The sequence below is a fragment of the Hyaena hyaena genome, unplaced genomic scaffold (assembly GCF_003009895.1).
Source record: "Hyaena hyaena isolate Hyena2069 unplaced genomic scaffold, ASM300989v1 scaffold_302, whole genome shotgun sequence".
In the NCBI taxonomy this organism is placed as follows: domain Eukaryota; kingdom Metazoa; phylum Chordata; class Mammalia; order Carnivora; family Hyaenidae; genus Hyaena; species Hyaena hyaena.
In genome coordinates this window covers 606175-617667 of record NW_024080936.1, presented here as the reverse complement: position 1 = coordinate 617667, position 11493 = coordinate 606175, and the positions used below count along the sequence as shown (strand labels likewise).

Here is an 11493-nt window from a genome sequence, read left to right as displayed (position 1 = left end):
CTGGAGGCGGAGGGGCGGGCCCGGGGGCGGGGCTGCGTGGGGACGGGGGGCCGGGGGAGGGGGGCGGGAGGACGGGGCCGGGGAGGGGGCGGGCCGGGGGCGGGGCTCCGGGGGTGGGGCGGGGGGCGGGTCCGGGGTCCGGGGGCGGGAGGAGGGGCGCGGCCGGTGCCCTGCTATTTCATCCACTTGTACCTGCAGGAAAGCTGCAGTGACGGCATGCGGAGCCCGTGGGCCGGCGCCCTCCCCTCGCTGTGCGTGTCTCACGTGGGGGACATTTGTCACCGATATGTTAGCAACTAATGTCCTCCGTGTGTTTAGGATTTCTTGGGGCGCCGGGGGGGGGGAGGTGGCTCAGTTGGTTAAGCATCTGACTTCAGCTCAGATCATGATCTCATGGTTCGTGGGTTCGAGCCCCACGTCGGGCTCCACAATGACAGTGCGGAGCCTGCTTGTGATTCTCTCTCTCTTTCTGTCTCTGTCTCTCCCTATTCTCTCTCAAAATAAATAAACATTAAAAAAAGAACTTTTTCCCGGGCGCCTGGGTGGCTCAGTCTGTAAGCATCCAACTTCGGCTCAGGTCATAATGTCACAGTTCGTGTGTTCGAGCCCCGCGTCGGGCTCTGTGCTGACAGCTCAGAGCCTGGAGCTGCTTCACATTCTGTGTCTCCCTCTCTCTCTGACCCTCCCCTGCTCACTCTCTCTCTCTCAGAAATAAATAAAACATTAAAATTTTTTTAAATAAAAAATAAAAAAAGAACTTCCCTATTATCTAGTACATATCCCATAGAAAGCTGCATGCCACAACTTCTTCATTACTCAGGATGTGTGTGACCCACTTTGTTGACCAGCCCAGGGTCCAGCACGGTGCTCCCGGGAAGGGCCAGATGGTGAGTATCCTTGGCTTTGTGGGTCAGGTGGTTTCTGTCACTACTACCCGACTTGGCCGTAGGGGACAAATGGGTGTGGCCACATGCCAGTAAAACTTTATTTACAGGGGCGCCTGGGGTCTCAGTTGGTTAAGTATGCGACTTTGGCTCAGGTCCTGATCTCACCAAGTCGGGCTCTGTGCTGACAGCTCAGAGCCTGGAGCTGCTTCGGATTCTGTGTCTCCCTCTCTCTCTGCCCCTCTGCTGCTCATGCTGTTTCTCTTTCTCAACAAATAAATAAACATTAAAAAAAAAAGAATTCCATAGTTTCTCCCTAATGGCCCTTTTTCTGCGCTAGGACCCCATCAGTATCCCCTGAGCCCCCTCTCGGGTGGGACAGTTTATCAGACTTCCCTTGAGTTTGAAGGCCGTACAGTGTTGAGGTTGGGTATTTTATAAAATGTCCCTTGATTGGGGTTTGTCCGGTGTTACTCTGTGGGTCAGGCCGGGGTAAGGGGTTTTGGGAGGAAGAGAACAGATGCGATGCGACCTTCCTGTCCGGTCACATCAGGGGCGCCTGCTGTCCACGCAGCTGATCAGCACGGCGCCTGGTCATCGGAGCCAGAGCCCTTCCCTGATCCACCAGTGTATTTGTGGCTTTAGGGCAGAAGCGCCACCCTGTGGTGCCATCCACCACCCCCTCGTTGCTAGTGTCGACTGTCTTCTTTTTAAGTTCTTTTTTTTTTTTTTCCTTTTTCCTGTTAAAAGTAGGCTCTGTGCCCAACACGGGGCTTGAACTCAGGATCCTGAGATCAAGAATCACATGCTCTACTGACTGAGCTGGCCGGGCGCCCCAGGACTGGGGACTCTGGCTTCCTCCTCAGCCTGGGGCACGGAGGGTGCTGGGGTGCTGAGTTCTCCAAATGCCTCCACGTCTCTTGTCCCGTGTCCCTCAGGAGCCTAGCCCCGTCGTGGACCTGGGAGCTGAATGTGAGTCAGCCAGGCCCGGGCGCCCTGGAGTTCCCCTTCAGGGCAGGGCAGACCCAAGGTGAAGGTTCAGGAAGTCCTAGCACAGGTGACTGCAGTGCTCAGGGCTGGGTGCTCAGCTGCAGGACAGCCCGGGAGGGCCAGTGCTGGGCGCCCCGTCGGGGGGATGTCAGGGGCGCGCTCCGTCCCCTGTGCCCCGGACATGATCTGCATGGTCACCCCCTCACTGTCCACCTTGTAGCCCAACCCACCTCTGTCCTGCAGTCACCTGCGCCCCTCCTGCGGCCCCATCACCTCCCGTGCCTGCCATGCCCGGGCTGCGTCCCCGCCAGGCCTCTACAACCTCCTTGGCGCCCCATGGCCCTGGGGACAGAGCCAAGCCGCATCCCCGCCTCACTTGGGGTTGGGGGTGAGTCCTGGGTGAGGGGCATCCTCAGGGTCCTTAGCCCTCAGCTCTTGCCCAGCTCAAGCCTGGCTCACTATGGACCCTGGACAGAAAGAAATGCAGAGTGTGGCTCCTTTGTTTGGCTTCGGGGCAGCGGCTCGGCCCCTCAGTCTTGCCACCAGAGGAGCCTGAGACCAGTCTTGCCACCAGAGGAGCCTGAGACGCGGCCCCTGTGGCACCCTGCCCCGCCCTCAGCACGCCATCGCTCCATCACCTTCAGTGGCTCCCTACTGCTCAGGACAAAGGCTGCCCTAGCTCTCCAGGCACCCCCGCCCTTGTAAGCCCACTTGGCCCCTCCCAGTCTCACGCCCTTGCCCTGGACCCCTGCACACGCTCTCTGGATGCTTTCCCTCCTTGGGGCCTTTGCACATGCTGTCCCCTCTCCCTGACAGTCCCTCCCCTCTTCCTCCTCCTTCCTGCCCTTTCCACAACCTGGCGACCTCCGGGGCCGGCCCTCGCCCAGCCTGAGGGGTGCTCCGGCGGGACCACACATTCAACCTCCGCAGCCTTGGAAGGAGGGAAGTCCCGTCTGGGGCGGATCTCAGACCCACCGGACAGGCTTGCCGTCCCCCGCCGCTGCCCCGGCTCGGAGGCAGCCCTGGGCGGCCCGGCCGAGACCCTCCGCCGGCCCAGGCAGGGCAGGAGGCGGCCAGAGCCGCCAGAGGACAGGTGCGGCAAGTGGCCGCTGGGCCTGTCGCAGGGGGTAGCTGGACGGGCAGGGCCAGCCGGGGACAGGGCGTGAGGGGAGAGGGCAGGACAGACGCGGCTGGTGTGACCTGGGCAGGCCAGTCGCGCCCGCCTCAGTTTCCCCTTCTACACCGCGGGGAAGGCTTGAGAGGGAGAGAAAAGAGGGGTGCGGGAGGAGCGATGCGAAAAGGGGGAGGGGCTGAGAGGCAAGCGGCCAGGCAGGAGCAGAGCCGCAGGGGCTGGGGGGGGACGGTCAGGGGAAGTGGGTGCAGAAAGGAGAAGTGTGGTGAGGGACCCAGCGCCAGGCGGGCAGGGAGGTGCTCCTGGTGCTGGGGAACGCTGGGGCTTTCCAGAATGTGGAGAAACAGGAAGTGCCCCGGCCCCGCCCCCACCCCCTGGGCACGGCCAGGCCGGCCCACCTGCCCCACCTCGTCTGCGCAGGTCCAGGGCGGGGGTCTCCGCTCCCTGGGTGAGCCCTCCACCTGCCTCATTCTCCCAGTCTGCACGCCAGGCAGAGCCCTGGAGTCCTTCCTGGGAGGGAAACTGAGGGGCAGTCCAAGAATCTCCCCAGGGACCCGCAGGGAAGCCCCCGGGGGACCCGACGTGTGGTCCATCTCACTTGTCTGCCATTCGAAACCACTGAAACCACAGGAGTCGATGCGCGCTGTGAGCACGCCTGCGCTCGAGCAGGCCGGGGCCCAGGGCTGTGCCCACCGGGCCGGTGAGAACACTGAGGTTCAGAAGGGGCCCTTGGGATGCCATTTCTGCTGTGCCCTCCCCACACTGGGACCAATCTCACGAATAAAACATGACTCCCAGCTATGTGTGAATTTTAAGTACACAAAGGCGACTTTGCATAAGTACGTCCCAGACATTGCCTGGGACGCGCGTCAACACAAGAAATTATTCTTAACGCACCTGGGATTCAAATTTAACTGAGTGTCTTGCGTTTTATGCGGTGGCCTAATTCCTCAAGCCTGGTCGAAATGTCTGGGGGGATATTTAGGGGGTCCCTGCATGGCACTGGGACCGAGGGGGAGCTTCAAGGAGGCTCTTTGACCGAAAGCAGGAAAGCTGTCCAGGGCCCCCATCCCAGCCTTTTATCACCATTATTAAAAAAAAAAAAAAAAAAAAAAAAAAAAATAGGGGCTCCTGTGTGGCTCAGTCGGTTAAGTGGCTCAGGTCATGATCTCAGGGTTCGTGGGTTCGAGCTCCGTGTCGGGCTCTGTGCTGACAGCTCAGAGCCTGGAGCCTGTTTCAGATTCTGTGTCTCCCTCTCTTTCTGACCCTCCCCTGCTCATGCTGTCTCTCTCTCTCTCAAAAATTAAACATTAAAATTAAAAAAAAAAATAATCCCTCCTCTCCTGACCTCCAGCCTCAGGCTTCATCTCCATGTTATCTCACAGAATGCTTGCTTAGGTGACCCTGGACTTCTGTGAGAAAAGATCCAGAAACTCATCTGGAAACGTTCATAATACCTGAATAGGAGGCACTGTTCATCTTGCTGTCTTAATAACCTAGGAGGTCGCTGCTGTTATTATACCCACCTCCAATTCATAGGTGGGAAAACGAGGCACAGAGAGATTAAGTAACTTTCCGAGCGTCACACAGCATACCCATGAAGCCGCTCCCTAGGCCAGGCCTCGAGCTGCGGGGCCATGTCCCTTCTGCTCTCCCAGGCCGCCTCTTGCAATTCCCTGGAAATCCCCAAATCTGACTAATTCCCTAGACATCCCCAGACTTGGCAGATTACTCCATGCTGAGATGGTTGGACCCACCCCGGCCTGGGCAAACTGCCCCCGTTTCAGGCAAAATTACCCATAGAGACTTTGTGGTTCCCCGAGGTGGACGTGGCAGAGGTCAAGTCCATGCCTCCCTCCGGCTTGCTCCGTGACCTTGTGCCAGCTACTGGACAGTTCTGTGCTGCCGTTTACTCACCAGCAACACACAGGTAATAGCGGCCCTGACCTCGGAAAGTCACGGTGGGAACAAGGCGGCTTCTTGGGCATGTGGCTCGGGGCTTTGCCCGGGCTCCGCGTTCAGGGGGACCCGCGATCCGTTTAATGTTTTGCTGTCGCCATACTGAAATCCTTACTGTTTGAACAAGAGGCTCTCCGTCTTTATTTCTCACTAGGCTACACAGATTATGTGGCTGGTCTGGTGTGGGAGGAAACGGGAAAACGCAACCGGAAGCCATCTATCCCCTCATGTCAGCTTATTCGTGCTTGTGAATTTTAACTGTCTATTGCTCAATATGACTTATTTTCGTTAGCTATGAAAAACAGCTTCAGTCAAGGCTACAACCCAAATTGCCCCAAAACTACACATACCAAAGCAAAGCTCACTCTGAATAAATCATTTCTCCTCTCTAGACCTCAGTTTCCCCATCTGTTCCTTTGTGCTTGTGGGCTTGGCTACAGGCAGTCTCTGGCCTGGATTTTTGTAGGTCAAACAGGGTTTAAACATACTCATCTCCTTTACAGACCCTTACAAGTCTGTGCACAGCTTTCATTCGCCTGGACTGCCCTTCCTACTCTTGTCTATCTGGCAAACTCCTACTTGAACTTCAAAACCCCAGCTTCAATACCCCCTCCTCCATAATGTGTTAGGCAGAGACTTCACCTCGTCCTGGGCCCCAGGCCCGAGCTTGCAGACGGGAGTGTCTGGTCCTGCCTCCATCTCCCCTAGATTGGGAGCTCCTGAGGGCAGGCCTAGGAACTGAGTCCTCTGGGCCCTAGCCTTGCCCAGCTCAAGGCCAGGCAGAGAACAGAATCCCTAAGAGTCTACTGAGTAAGTAAACAAGTACATGGGGAGGTAACCTCTAATTTCAGGGGGCTGGAATGGGCACAGGAGGCCTCTGGCTGGTGGTGAGGTGGGGCTTTCATTACTGACAACCCAGCTAGGAAAGGGGTGGTGCCTCCCAGACTGGATCTGCCTGAACTGGCCTGGCCCACCCCACGGTGGTTCCAGTGGGTTCGAGTCACAGGAAATCTACTGTCTGTGCCAAAGCCGAGTCCCACCCTCTTCCTGGCAGTGCAGCAAATCCGGCCTCGTTTGCATCAGGCCCCTGGAAGCCCTAACGGGGAGGGAGCCAGCCTGGGAGCAGCCCAGACCCCAGCGGCTCTCCTGGGGTGGCTCTTGGGACTCGCCAGACCCCACCACGTGCTGGGCTCCACGCTGGGGGTACACTAGGTCCCAGGACTCCTATTGGGGAGGAGGCAGATTAATGAGCAGACAACTATTGGTGGGGAGGCAGTTAAGGGAGAGCGCGTGACTGGGTGGGGGCGGGGCAGCTTTAGATGGTTTTTAGGGAGTATCTGAGAAGGGGGCTTTAGAGCTAAGATCCGGGTTCTCCGAGAACCCCAGTAACTTAAAAGTCAGGCGTGAGAGTGCAGGGATGGAGGGACGGGAGGTGGGATCTCCATGTCTGCAGAGGAGGAAACGGGTTCGGAGGTAAGCCATGAGCCAGGGTCCCAGGAGAAACAGGAGAGGGTGGGATTCGAACCCGTGGCCCACTGAGCCGTAACCCTCCGGGGGCCCCCGGGCCCCGCCCACAACCACGCCCGTGCCACCGCCCACCAGAGGCCCCGCCCCGCGGCATGACCGGAAGTGAGCGGGGCCCCCAAGATGGCGCCCGAAACCCGGAAGTGAGCACGGCTGAGGCGAAGCTCGGAGAGACGGAGGCGCCGCGGGCTCCGCGCCCGGCCGGACCCAGGTCGGAGGTGAGGCGCGTTCGGCCCGACCCTCTCTCCGACTCCGCTGTCCCCGCCCGGCCCGAGCCACGCTCCCCGGCCCGCTCGGGCCCGGCCTCTCCCCCACCACCCCCCGCCCCGCGGCCGCCCGCGCCCCGGGGGTTCCGGGGTTCCGGGGTTCCGGCGCCGCGGGCGGAGGGAGCGCGGCGCCCTGTCCCCGCCTTCCTCGGCGACCCCCCCGACCCCGCCCTCCGTCGCGAGCCTTGACCCCGCCCTCCTAGGCGACCCCCCGACCCCGCCCTCCGCCGTAAGCCCCGTGCGCGCTCAGCTGTGAGCCCTGAAATCGCCCTGCTCCGCCACCCCCGACCCTGTGCTGCCCTGTGCCCCCCGCCCGACCCGCCTCCGCGTGAATCCTGACCCCCTCCACCCCCCGCGGAGACTCACCAACCTTTACTTCCCTCCCTCTTCGATAACCCCCGTCCACTCATTAGTGATTCCTTGACCCCTCCCTTACGGTGACCCCCATCCCGCGCTCTTTAGTGATCCCCGAGCTTAGTTCTTCGGTGACCTTTGACCCCGCACTTCTCGGCGACCCTCCAGCACTGTGTGACCATCCCCTTCAAAACCGTTCCTCCGTGATTCCCTGACCTGCCCCTTCTTGTGACCCCTGGCCTCCGGGACCCCAGCCCCTTCCTCTCTGAGCGCCTCCTAACCTCTCCTATCTTGGTGACCCCTGACCCTGGGCTCCTTGGCACTTCCTGCCCTTTCCTGCTTTCCTAGCTGCTCTGCGCAGACACACCTGTTGCCCACCGCCTTGGGATGGGGGCCTTCCCGGTAGCGGCTGAGTGCGCCCCGCATGTTGGGTGGGGGTGTTGCCTTGTGCTGGCATGGGGGCCCGGCCTCCGAGGTCGGGGGGGGGGGAAGGGGGGATGCGCGCTGGGTCCCGCTGGTGCAGTGCTGCTCCCTGCTCCCCGGCCCCAGCCCCCGGGTCTCTGGGGCCTCGGGTCTCTGGAGCCGGAGGCCGGCGCGCCTGGAGCCAGGGAGCAGGGGTGTGGACAGCCACGCGGGAGCTCTCGGGAGGCCGCGGCGTGTCTCCCTGAAGAACGTGGTTGACGGTCTGAAAGGGAAGAAAATCCGAGTCTGTAAAATGTGTGTCTGGGGCACCCCCCCCAGCTTCTGCTTCCCAGAATGGACATCAGTCCCGCCTGCCCTGAAGGTCCTTCCTGCCTGGTCGCGATAGCTTGGCGCCATGTGTTTGCACCCTGCGCAGGAGGGTGCCTGACCTGGGAGCCGGCCAAGATGAAGATTCATCTGGCAGTTCGGGGGGTAGTGAGCGTTTCACGGCAGGGCCGGGGCCTGCTTACCTGCTGGCCGCGCGGTGGATGGTCGGATCTTCCCTGGAGACGCTCAGGAAAGGCTGAGGGAAGATGGGCTGGGGCCCCGGAGGCTGCGGACCCTGCAGGGAGGAAGATGGCCACCTGTCAAAGGCACATACTTCAGAGACTGAGGCCAGTCTGGGGTGGGACGTGAGGCCTGGCCCTTCCTTCGGACAGGCCTGGACCTAACCCTGCGCCTCACTTTTCCCCACCTGCCTGGCTGCCGGGGGGCACCGTGCAGTCACGGACCCTTGTGAGCACAGCGGCTGGGTGCTCCTGTCCTTGAGGCTGGGACCCGGGGCCCACTGGCCAGCCTGCCTGTGTTCTTTTTTCCCAAGCACCCTGGATTTTTCCCAGGGGAGGCCCCGGAGGTGGGTGGTGCCACTCAGAGCTGGCCGCCTGGGACGCGGTCCCCCAAGGGCACGCATCTGCAGCCTTTGTGGAGAAGGCTGACCGTGAAGCGTGGGCCGCTGCGTGGGCGGGTCAGGGAAGGCAGGACGGGTGAGTGGCCCCAGGGTCCCTCGTGGTCAGGAAGAGGCCCCAGGGTCCCTCGTGGTCGGGAAGAGGCCGGCAGGTACGCAGAAAGCCTGCAAGGAGCCCGGCAAACTGCAGCACCGCGCCGGGGACAGGCCGCTATGGGGACCGGGGGGAGGCATTCTGTGATTTCAGAGGGCGTTGTTGGTTAGCTCTGAGTGTCTTAGGAGACACCTGTTCACACCTGCCTGGTGTGTGTGTGTGGACGTGTGTTCCTAGAAGACGGGTTGGGGGGAACCAGATTTCCAGGAGAGCCCGTGGGACTGAGAGCGCCAGGGGTGGGTCCCCCGAAGACTGAGTGGTGGTGGGGGGCAAGCCGCAGGTGTGCAGGCAGACAGCCCAGAGCCGGTGCTCTCCAGCCGCGTGACCTCGGCCGGTCACTGCCCTGACCTGGGGCCACATCGAGGCTGGATCCCCCTGCAGGGCCCGACCCCCCACTGGGGAGAGACCAGCCTAGGCTGGCCGGCTCCGTTCTAGCAAAGTCCCTGAGGCCCCTCAGCAGGGGCCAGGCCGGAAACGCTGACTGAGCGAGCTCGGCCGGGAATAAAGAGGCAACTGTGTCCAGTCCCCAGAGGCCACCTCCCTCCCAGGATGGCCTCCTCTGGATAACAGGCCTTTACGGCCGCTGGTGGGGGTAGGGATCTGCCTGTTTCCCGTGCTGCTGGGGCAGCGTCACCTCAAGTACCAGCACCGTGAGGCTGCCGTGCAGAGCGGGGAGGCGCCTTCTAAATCACCGGCACAGTGCAGGGTGTGCTCGTGTGTGTGTGCATGTGTGTGCGCGCAGCGTGAGCACCGGCACAGTGCATGGTGTGCTCGTGTGTGCGTGCATGTGTGTGTGTGTGTGCAGCGTGCGCGCCGGCACAGTGCAGGGTGTGCACGTGTATGTGTGTGTGCAGCGTGCGCACCAGCACAGTGCAGGGTGTGCTTGTGTGTGCAAGTGTGTGCGTGCGCAGCATGGGCACCAGCGTGGTCCAGGGTCTACATGCATGTGTGTGTGTGTGTGTGCGCGCGCGCGTGCCAGCACAGTGCAGGGTGTGCTTGTGTGTGTGCACGTGGTATGTGTGCAGCATGTGCGCCAGCACAGTGCAGGGTGTGCTTGTGTGCGCATGCGTGTGCATACGCAGCGTGGGCACCAGCGCGGCTCAGGGTGTGCATGTGTAGCATGCACACCTACCTGTGAGGGTGTACATGGGAGTGTGTGCAGCTTGTGTCCTGTGACCTGCGTGTGCCTCTCCTGTGTGCACTGTTGCATACACACGCCCACGTGAGTGTGCGCTCAGTGCTGTGTGCGTTTGCCTCGTGTGCGCGTATGTTTTGTATGTGCACGAGACAGCGTGTGTCACGTGTCTGGGACTTGTTGCCGGCAGGCCTGGAGTGTCCCCGTCAGGGGCAGGGAGGGCGAGGTGCAGCAGGCCTCGCCGGGCAGTGGAGTGCGCTGTCACCCACACCACCCCCGACCGGGCCTTCCTCTTGCTCGCCTCGCATCTGCCCTGCTCTGCCTGTGCCCACGTGCAGGCCCAAGACCTGGTATCCGTGACGTGCCTCACGAGCGTGGCCCCTCCCCTGGGGGGACCCGCCCAGGTCTCTTGGAGCTGCCCTTTCCCCCACCCCTGCTGTGCGGACTTCATCTTGCCGTTGGTGACAGCTGGCCCGTGGTCCCGGCTTCCCTCCCTGCCGGGCGGATGACTCAGGCAGGGGCTGAGACCCTGATTTCTGATGCTTGGGCTCCGTCACCTGATGCTCTGGCTTATCAGGCCCCCAGGGGAGGCAGAGATAAGGCTTGTCATTTGTTCATGTACCGCCCAATGGACAGACCAAGCCACAATGCTCAGGGAGGGAACCAGACACAGAGGCCACACGGGGTGTGAGTCCACGTGCGTGACACGTCCAGGACAGGTTCCTCCACGGACGGGAAGGGGGCTTCTGGTTGTAGGGCCTGGGGAGGCGCTGGGGAGTGACCAATAATGGGGACAGGGTTTCCTTTGGGCTGGTGGAATGTTCTAGCACTGGATAGAGGTGATGGCTGCACAACTCTGCGCATGTATAAAAACCACTGAATTGTACATCCTAAACACGTAAAGTACGTGGTCTGTGAATTGTGCCTCCACAGGACAAAAAAGCAAGGCCCATCCTTGTCCTCAAACGCCCACGTGCTGTGGCTTGGGGGTGAGCGGGTGTCGGGGGCCAGGCCCCATGCATGGCTGCCAGCTCTCAAGCGGGCCCCTTCTGGCGCCCCGAGGAGGACAGCGGAAGTGCGGTGGAGGACGGGACCATCCCTGAGCCCCAGGGTGTCCGGGTCCTGCGGGTGGACGTGGTGTGTGTCATGGAAGAAGTCCTGGGGGCGTTTGGACTTCTGGTGTTGGGGGCCTGGGCGCATAGGAGATAGGGGAGTGGGCTCCTGGGCTGTGCCACCCTGGCTCTCCTGCACACACCCCTGAGCGCCTGGGGATGTCCCCACCAGGAGGCCAGGTGACAGCAAGGAGCACAGTGACCCCAGGGCGCTGGTCCCATCTACAGTCACCTGTGTACTGGAGCTCCCCCCGGGCCATCCGCAGGGGGTGCCCTCCGGCCGCGTGGTCCTTGGCATGGTGGGCCGGGACCTGGCCCAGGGAAGCCCACGAGGCGCCCGTCCTGTCGGGGAAGGGAGTTTGTGTGGCCCGTGCTGTGTGGCGGCGAATTTTGGCTTTCATCCCTCCCAGGGGACTCGTAGTCTGTGCACCTCAGGTGTCCCCCTACCGCCCCCCGTGGAGCCAGGCTCCTGCCGGCCCCTCCCTGGTCTTCCCTCCCCAGAGCCCCGGGGCGCCACCGTTGAGAGAGCGAAGGGCCTCCCCAGCAGCCGGCACTGTGGGCGCTCGGTTCCCAAGGCTCCTGGGCCTTCCAGAACGTGCTCCCAGGGCTGGACGCTG

At 61.8% G+C, this 11493-nt stretch overlaps 1 protein-coding gene across 2 annotated transcripts in view; it reads left to right on the top strand.

The window, feature by feature from the left end:
- Window positions 1-6585: 6585 nt before the first annotated feature.
- Window positions 6586-11493, top strand: part of SBNO2 (strawberry notch homolog 2) — a 48190-nt gene continuing 43282 nt past the window's right edge. For both annotated transcript variants that reach the window (XM_039248172.1, XM_039248171.1), the window contains exon 1: window positions 6586-6707. The gene's annotated coding sequence lies outside the window, so the exon portion shown is untranslated. The remainder of the gene's footprint in view (window positions 6708-11493) is intronic.